A 10,541-nucleotide genomic window follows, 5' to 3' on the forward strand; every position below is an offset into this window, starting at 1 on the left:
TGACTTGGGTCAAATCAGAAAAACCTGTGTTTTCATCTAACAAACCTGCTTCTGAACCTAAAGAATCTACTGCCCCAGCCACTCAAACAACGCCTGAGTCTCAGACAGAACTTCAGTCTGAGTCATCAAAACTGACTGCTTCGCCACTAGCCACATCACAACCACCCACTATTCTATTGAAAAAGCAGAAAGGTAAAAAATTAAATAGGAAAGAAACACATGTTGTTCCTTTACAAAATACTTTTGTGCCTCTAGACATGGAGGTGACCCCGTACTCACAGGACGAGCGGAGGTGCTTACCCCCGTCACGTTCTCGCGAAAGATCGCCAATTGAGCCACCATGACCCAGCTTGCCAATATAATTTAATGGAACTGCAGAGGGATTAAAAATAACTTTAACGAGTTACAGTTACTCGTACAAGATCATCAACCGTCGGCATTCTGTATCCAAGAGACATATCTTAAAGATACAGATAATTGTAAATTGAGACAATATTATGCTTACCATTCTTTTTCTCCGCAGGGGGATCGTGCAACTGGAGGTGCTTCTATTTTAGTACATCACAACGTCATCCATAGCCCTGTCGCTCTAAATACACAAATGCAAACTGTAGCTGTTCGTATTACTTTGCACATGGCGCTGACATTGTGCAGTTTGTACATACCGCCCTCTTCAAATATTCACAAATCAGATCTTCAAAATCTATATGATCAACTCCCGAAGCCATGTTTAATCATGGGCGATTTGAACAGACACAACCCACTTTGGGGAAGTGTCAACACAAATACTAAGGGTAAAATCATCGAGGATTTCATATCCGATAATAACTTATGTATTTTCAATGGCGATTCAGCCACTTATTTACATCCAGCTACGGGAACATATTCTTCCCTGGATATATCATTTGCTGATTCTAATTTATGTACTGAATTTGAATGGGAGGTCCACGATGACCTATGTGGGAGTGATTACTTCCCCACCATCCTCAAAACAATCAGTCCTGGTGACGATCCACCTTTATCAAGAAGGAACTTTGCCAGGGCTGATTGGTCATTATATGAGACACTGTGTACTAATCGCTTAAAACACGATGTATTTGCGAACAGCGAAGATCCCATACAGTTGTTTTCAAATATACTAAATGACATTGCTGACAAAACTGTACCCAAATCCTCTGCAGTTCCACATATTCGTAAGCCATGGTTTGATAATGACTGTAAACAGGCCAGGAAGAGCAGGAAGAAAGCTGAAATATATTTTCGGCGACATCCGACTGTCCATAATTTTAACAAATTTAAAATTTTAGCTGCCAAGGCTCGACGTACATTTAAACAGAATAAGCATCAGTCTTGGAGGAAATATGTTTCTGAAATAAATTCACGCACGCCAATTTCAAAGGTGTGGAACATGGTCCAAAGGATTAAAGGCAAAGGTTTAAAATCTACTGTTCACCATCTGAAGGATGATGGCAATATATTAACTAGTAAAATCGATATTGCCAACAAACTTGGCGAAACTCTCTCTCAACATTCATCCTCATCCAATTATGCTCCTGCATTGCAGAAACATCAGAAACAACAAGAGAAGAAAAGTGTGAACTTCAAATCAGATAACGGTGAGGACTATAATGAATTGTTTTCAGTACATGAGCTACATACCGCCCTTGAGCAAGCTCATGATACTGCAACAGGAGCTGATAATATTCACTGTCAGCTCCTGAAGCATCTACCTAATTCATGTTTGGAAACGCTTCTCAATATTTTTGACACAGTATGGACCTCAGGGACTTTCCCAACTTCATGGCGTAATGCTATTGTTATCCCTATTCCAAAGCCTGGCCGAGATCATAGTGATCCATCAAATTACAGACCAATATCCCTAACAAGTTGCGTCTGTAAAACCATGGAACGAATGGTAAACAACAGACTCACTTGGTGTCTTGAAACCAATAACCTTATTACTGACATACAATGTGGTTTCAGGAAAAACCGTAGTACCATTGATCATTTGGTACGATTAGAATCCTTTGTCAAAAATGCTATTGTAAATAAGCAACATGTTGTATCAATCTTCTTTGATCTTGAGAAAGCTTATGATACGACCTGGAAGCATGGTATTCTAAAGGATTTACATGATTTTGGTTTAAGGGGTCGGTTACCTCTTTTCATATCAGAGTTTTTAAAGGACAGGCAATTTCAAGTCCGAGTGGGTTCAACCCTGTCTGATCGTTACAGTCAGGATCAGGGTGTTCCACAGGGCAGTATTTTATCTGTTACTTTATTCAGCATCAAGATCAACAGTTTATCCAAGGTTTTAAACGATTCAATTGATGGATCATTATTTGTGGATGATTTTAATATTTCTTGTCGAGGTAAACATATGCATACTATTGACCGACAACTGCAGTTGTGCCTAAATAAGATAAATAAATGGTGTCTTGAAAATGGCTTGAAATTTTCCAAATCAAAAACAAATTGTCTACACTTTTGTAGAAAATATAAGCCTCATAAGGAACCAGAACTATTTTTAAATGGCACTCCCATCAAAGTTGTCAAGGAAGCCAAGTTTCCGGGTTTAATTTTTGACTCCCACTTAACTTTTTTACCACATATCAAATACCTAAAAACTAAATGCCTGAAGGCACTCGATTTACTGAAAGTCGTTGCTAACTCAAAGTGGGGAGGGGATCAAGCTACTCTCCTACACCTATACAGATCACTTATCCGCTCGAAGCTTGATTATGGCTCCATCGTATATGGTGGAGCGTGCAAAAGCAACCTAAAACTACTTGATTCTGTCTACCACCAAGGCCTAAGACTTTGTCTTGGGTCCTTTAGAACCTCTCCTATTGACAGTCTCTCTTACTCAACGCCGTATAAAACTAGCTTTACAGTATATTACGAAACTCTATTCTAACGAGTCTAATCCTGCATTCAATTGTGTTTTTAAACCTCTTCATGAAGATTTGTACGTCAAGAAACCTTCTCTTGTTCCCCCTCTGGGGCTTAGAATTAAGCCTTTCATTTCTGCTGCTGGCATTGAGCTGGATTATATAGCACCTTCTCGTCTTCTTTCTTCTCCTCCTTGGTAATTGGTTATGCCACAGGTTGACCTAACATTGACTACATATAAAAAATCAGAAACAAATGACTTCCAATATATACAAGAATATAATCAATTACAAATTAAATATAGCAATTATAAACCCTTATTTACAGATGGTTCCACGGGCGGTGGTGCAGTAGCATGTGCCACTGTCATTGGATCCAGAACAATATCTTCTAGACTGCCAGATAACACTTCTATTTTCACAGCAGAAGCTAACGCCATATTGACAGCTCTTAAATATATTAAAAGACACCCTAAGCATAAACAGTATATAATCTATTCCGACTCTCTTTCTTGCCTTCAGGCTATTAAAAATATTTCTTGTCAACATCCACTTTTAATAGATATTATTGAATTGTATAATAATCTTGCTACTGGCCAATACGCCATCGTCTTTTGTTGGTTACCCAGCCACGTTGGCATTTCTGGTAACACAATGGCAGACCTTGCTGCTAAAGCAGCACTCAACAAATCTGTGACGCCACTTCTTATTCCATACACTTACTATAAAGCTATCATTAGGTCTTACATCCGTGATCTGATGCAGAAGAGGTGGGACACTCAAGTAGGTATCAACAAATTACATGAAATAAAACCCTATATTGGTTACACCTACTTGGGTTGTCAGTCCAGATTTGAAGAGGTCATCATGCGACGATGTCGTATTGGCCACACACGATATACACATGAATATTTGCTTAAAGGTGAAGATCCTCCGTTTTGTATCCCTTGTGATGAAATCATCACGGTCAAGCATGTCTTGCTTGACTGTGTTGAATATTCCATCACAAGGGATAACTTTTTTAAATCAAGAACTATGAAGGATCTTTTTACTAATGTTAGTTATCATTTAATCATTGCGTTTTTAAAGGAATTAGACTTGTTACATGACTTGTTAATAGATAACTTTTTTATGATTGGAAGTTGAATTAGCAACTAAGATTGTTAGTGGCTGTATCCTCGAAGGGGGTTGAAGTACCGTAAAATTATTGTCCTCCTGAGAGGGTACGTAAGTCCCAAACAGTTGAAGTCAGATTTCATCTTTCACTTTTTTAGTCGTAGAATATGTTTAATTTTAAATTGTGGCTAATCTTGCATACAGTCGCCAGCAGCTGAGGGGATGGTGTAAATCCAACTAGGAACCATGCAGGTAGCTGAGGTACTATAAGTCCCCATGGTCCCTAGTATGGTGATCTACCTTCGGTTGTTGGCGATCTATAGCCTGTTTTTATATTGTACTGTCCAAATAGTGATAATATTAGCTATTAAGTTTCTACGCTAGTTTTTAATACTTACTGTGATAGTCTAGTGGTTTTACTGTCCTTCGTCGACAGGTTCTTCATAATATGCCTATATATTCCTTTTTATGTCACGTATGTTCTCGTCACAATATGGCTGCAATATTGCCGACGTGACGTTAAATGATAACTCACTCACTCACTCCAGAGTCAAGATTATTTTATTCAGTACCCAAGTCGTCCAGCCTAAAGTACATGTGTATGTCAAGTAACGTATAACACATGTATATACATATATCATCAACATTTCTGTGGATTTTCAATTTCCCATCACCGAAAGTAAATAAAACGTTCATATAATAATTTATTTGTCTATATTTTTCATTCAGAATCTAAGATTTATTTGTCTTCTTTCTCTTCTAGCACACCACTGTGTGTGCACTTAGAAAATATACAGTGCTGAAGATTCTGAGATACATTTTTCTTAAGATTGTTTCCCTTGCACATGCCGCTTGTACAGAACCTCTTCCTCAACTCACTTTAATGTTGATTTTCACCCGTATTTATCAAAAGAGCATGTTTATTGACTTATTGACCACTGACGTCATTAGCATTCATAACAGGGGATAGCAGTGCGGCAAGGTGCAGCATCTTCTCGCACAGTACACCAGTCGCCAGCCGCTGAAGAGCTGATATAAATCAAGCTGGGATCCATGTATGTAGCAAAGGAAGTGTAAGTCCCCATTGTCCATGGTATGGTGTTCTACCTTCTGTTGTTGGCGATCTGTAGCCAGTTTTGATATTGTACTGTCGAAAAAGTTAGTTATTAGTTTTAAGTTTAGTTGTTATCCTAGATGTTTTATTGACGACAGGGTTTCAGTATTATTTTTCGTTCTCACACACGCACTGTCTCACATGATGGAAATTTCTCGCACACTGGTAACAATTACTTGGCATTATCGGGTGAAAGGTTTGATGACCTTGACTGTATAGATGGCCTCAAGTCATTTGATATTGTGTATTTGACGAAGGCATTTATCACTGATTTTGCCAACTGAAACTGTCTACCTGGATATCAGAAATGTGTTCTGGTAATGTGTGTATTTGTGTGAGACAATAAATTGTGAATCAGTGCTCTCAACTTAACACACAGATAGAGAATTTAGTGTGTTTGAAATTGCCAAAAGCTGCATTTAGTTTAATTAATGATTTAATGGTGTTATGTATATAGGTTCCATGTTGTTATGTATATAGGTTTTAAAACAGAAATAATAGTTCACGTTGCCTTATTGATAAACATGTGACTTTCATTCTGGATCACTGGACTGATTGCATTTCATCGCATGTACTATTGTGCGGGGGTTTACAGTCGCATAGATAATGACAATAATCCAGTCTTTGAACAATGTGTAGACTTTGGTAATGCTAACATATAATGAATGAATGAATGTCTTTATTTTCCCCACAGTTGTATAGGAAGATCATACAAACACAGATACATGTAACAAAGTTATCTGACACTCAGACACGCTGGTCCAAAATTGAAAAAGAAGGATATGCGATACATTATGCACTGCAGAAACTAGATCATTACTTGCACAATGTGAGAAAATAATTCACGTTGCCTTATTGATAAACTTGAGGCTTTTATATTGGATCACTGGACTGATTTCATCGCATGTGCTAAAGACAATGATAATAATCCAGTCTTTGAGCAATGTGTAGACTTTGGTAATGATATATGATATACGAGTTGTACATTGGATATTGGATCACTGGACTGATTTCATCGCATGTGCTAAAGACAATGATAATAATCCAGTCTTTGAGCAATGTGTAGACTTTGGTAATGATATATGATATACGAGTTGTACACGAAGATCATACAAACGCAGATACATTATTTACAATACATCACATACATCTAGCGAAATGGAACATTTGTAACAAATTGGAAACATATTTTAGGTTGTTCATTAAAAGATAATTTACAATGTACGATTTGTAAGCAGAAGGGCTGTGTTTAATAGATGTGCGTCAGATGTCTCCTTAGATTCCACACGAAATGACAAAATGACAGTATTATGTATTCCCATGTATCATAGTCAATTATTTCAGTTAAATCGTGTATATCTGCGCCGAGAAATAGTGCCAGCATACCGCCGTCGTCGAGTATATCTATTTTCACATGTATATCTACAGCAAGTTTATCTATCTGACTGAAGAAGGGATTGTTTCTGATGGACCTAAAAAGTCACAGTGTAGGATCATATGGCTATCATAGTCAAAGCAATGTCGATTACAGTGGTAACATTCTTTTGATATTTTTGCTCTTGATCCGATTTTGACACATTTTGATTTTGAGTTGCAGGGGTCGTCTTAAATGTGGATAGACTTAGATGAGATAATAAAGAACGTGCATTTGTAATCGTGTGTGGATTTTGCAGTAACGTGAGAGACCTGGTCTCTGTGTTAGTCTCTCTCTCCGAATGTTTCGTTCATATTCCGACGTCTGACTATAATAGATCGCCAAGCTGACTCACTTGGAAATGAACCGCTATGAATAAATTCCTTGACATAATGATCTAAGTGATATTTCATAGAAGTGTGTAGGAGATACTACATATATATGTCCGACGGCTAGTATTGTCAGAGGAACGGGTAGTGATATAAGCACAAAACATATCTTTCGTTATTGAGTTGCAGTCACTATTGCAGAGCCTAGTAGTTGCAATCTGCATTTGCCTATGTAACCATTCATTGACCATATTCCAAAGTTTGAAACTGACGGGTCTGTTTGGGTGTCTTCTGCCCAAGCCTTGTATGCGTCGAGCAAAGTAGCACTGAGTGCGTTCAATCATGTCGAACTCATTACCGTATATGGCTGGTAGCACTTCACACCCGTAATAGCTTGTAGCTAGAATCATGAGTTTCTATATGTTAATACACGTAATACAGGCCAATCGATCGTAATGAATTTACACATTGTCTTGCTTTTGAACAAGGACGTCTAACTCTTTCTCTGCAGGATGAATTACTGTTTATTATTATTCCATCGTATCTTTTTACATTGTTTACGTTTTGATTTTCGATGGAAGCGCCTGAAGGCTCTCTTAGCATTTTTATAAGATTTGTACAAGTTTGAAATTTGTCCTCTTGAAAAGAGGCGTCAGTTGCACTCAATATTGTGAGTGAGTGAGTTAATAATTCAATGTCACTTCAGCAATATGTCGTGACGAGATCATTTAACATCTAAATGGAATATATGCATATCTTAAAAATCCGTCAAAGAAGCACAGTAAAATAACTACAAAAACCACAATGAAAACTAGCTTTCAAAGTTGCAAATCCCATAGCCCGACGCCCGGGGAAAGTCAGTTTACATTTCGGGCAACTAAATAACGGTATCTTACTTGTCCCTGGACTACTAGATAATTTCCACCTATGGTTTCAAACTGCAAATAAACTAGGATTTCATTTCATATCTGCTCATACTGCAGCTTTTACATTTCACAAGAAAAGTAATTTAGAGCTATCGTTCTTGGGAATTCATCACTCTTCGACAAATAGTCCAGTATACATTAAGATAAAACATTGTGTCTTAAAATCAGTCTTAGGAAGATGCGTAACATCAGAATTGTGCCTCTAATCCTAAGTTTAGTTTTGGCCTAAACTTCTGGATGTTCAAAAACTAGCACCCCAGGTAAACTGACTGATTGTCCTGCGATACTGCCGCGTTTAAGAATATTGCATCTGTGGAGCCCGAGGGACATGCAAATCACAACACGAATGTTTTTAGGCTTTTTCTCCCTTTTTCAGTGAAGATAATTTTAGTGGCAAGAGGAGGTGGGCCATGTAATTTAGCTATAGGCGAGGAAGTTGGTGATCTACGCGGGGGCCATCCTCGATATCTCCAGGGCATACATTCCGATAACTGATACACTCTACCCTGGACGCATCCAATAATTTTATTACCTCCCTTTGCTGGCTCGGCATTCTCACAGTAGCCAATCAGCTAGGCCGGTCTTACAACCGAGCTTCCCAGTGTCAACAAAGACAAAGCGGTCGCAGCTTCGAAGGTTTGCTCGCAGTTCGACTCGGATTTGGGGGATCATACAGACAAATTGATAGGACCGAAACTTTAAATACAATATATGCAAGAACTCATTCTACCTCTCTCTGCATGGCTTGTAATGCCAAGTTTAATCGGTTAGATAATTTAAAAGGCGAAAGTGAGTCGTCACTGGTGAGCTCAGCTTCCCAGCGTAGACCCCGCATTGGTTAAAAAGATAGAGATTTTCGTGAACGAAAACTAAATACATTCCTTTAATATCGTTCAGCCTACCCACAGACAAGATGAAGTTTATTTCCCATGCATATCACGCATATCCATTGTATCAAACACTCGCACTATGCAGTATGACATTTCAAATTGCAGAGATAGTAAACAATTTCGCTTTCTAATTTGCTGTAAAACGGTTTTAAGTGTAGCCGGGAACAGAACACCTGCGGGAGTAGATTTTCCATGTGATTTACCATGGTGAGTATAATATGAGATGGACAGTCCTAGCATTCCTCGTCTAACTACAGCTGTATCATCTATCCCGGTTATGGTTGCGGGTTATCGGCCTCTTCAAATACAGAAGTCCATCAGTGGGTCCACAACACTTTATTCATGATATAATCGGTACTACATGATGTTGTAACAAGGGCTAGGGAGGCGATGGTGAGCTGACCTGCCTAGCCGCTGTCCGAGGGTCATGTCCAGACCAACACAAAGCATTTTTGATTTAACCCTAGGATCCCGATCAGGCTGTCACGTGGCGTATTTGTCCAGATGTCGGCCTGCAGTATCCTGCACCTCATCCACAATGTCATGCTTCAGTGGCCAACCGGCCTTTGTCTAACTAATTATAGGCAGGTAATGACTCACTTTTGGTGGTCATGAAGACAATGGTCAAGCTGCGTTGATTTCCTTTCTGTTGACAGCCATGTCATTATTTTAGAGAGCTATTTCTATTTACATAACTCAAGGTAAAATGATAAATATTTCTCATAACCCCTGTTTCAAAGTGCCAACGATATATGCCTACGATACATCATTATCTAGAGCCTCAAAATTACACTGCCGGCAACTGGCCTTTTTGCGTTGATAGCCTTCTATAGACAAAATAATTTAAACGGCACTAGTGTCTCTTAGGAAATGAATTTTGCAATTCATTGCCGATTTTGCGTAATCAATTTTGTGATGTTGGCGCGCCATGAAAATAAATCTATCAGCGTGGTCACAGGACTAGTCACGTGATCTTGTACGTCAGTATGTAAACTAAGCAGGCCAAACATTAATGACATCGTCGGAGTAAAAATTTAGGATTTGATTATGAGGTGGATATTGCATTAATGATTCCCGAGTTAAATTTAATCTTTCATTGATTATTTACGGTTTTTCACACATGAAACTTTTATCCATAGTATATTGATGTCCCACCAATAGCGGGGATCGTGTTGTTGACATGCAGGTTTCTTCTCAGGGATTTCCATGCATTATCGCGCTATAACGTGGAATCGTAATGGCCGATCGAAAACATATGCATGACGATCGGAAACGTATGATGTCACGATAATCGCTCTGAAATATCCCTGGAAATGTGTTCACACGCCAGCTTCAGCCCATATGAATACATCTCAAGTAGGTCAACCACTCATTAAAGAAGTAAATTCATTTTAGTAACGTGAAAACCATTTGGTTTCTTGTTTTATCTAGCACAATGAGAGCTAATGGCGAAGAGTGTCCAACGCGGCGTCACTTATCAACGTTACACATTTGGTTACTACCTTCTCAGTTACTCCCTTCTAAGTCCACAAACATTTGAAGTAAGTTTCAGTTTTCCAGCTTTTTACTCGTAGAATAAGTGTGTTTTACTTTGTAGCTAGATTTGTCTAAATTGCTAACAGCTGAAGGGATGATGTAAATCCAACTAGGGTCCATGCAAGAAGTAAATGTACTGTAAGTTCCCATGGTCCTTAGTATGACGATCTATCTTCAGTTGTTGGCAATCTATAGCTCATTTTTATATTGTACTGTCCTCTATAGATACATTGTTTTAGGTCTATTCACTAGTTTGCATTCTACTCTGTGATATTCTAGTTAGTTTTACTGTCCTTCGTCGACAGGTTTTTACAGTGCATGTGCT

Source organism: Haliotis asinina, chromosome 13 (assembly GCF_037392515.1).
Source record: "Haliotis asinina isolate JCU_RB_2024 chromosome 13, JCU_Hal_asi_v2, whole genome shotgun sequence".
Classification (NCBI taxonomy): Eukaryota; Metazoa; Mollusca; class Gastropoda; order Lepetellida; family Haliotidae; genus Haliotis; species Haliotis asinina.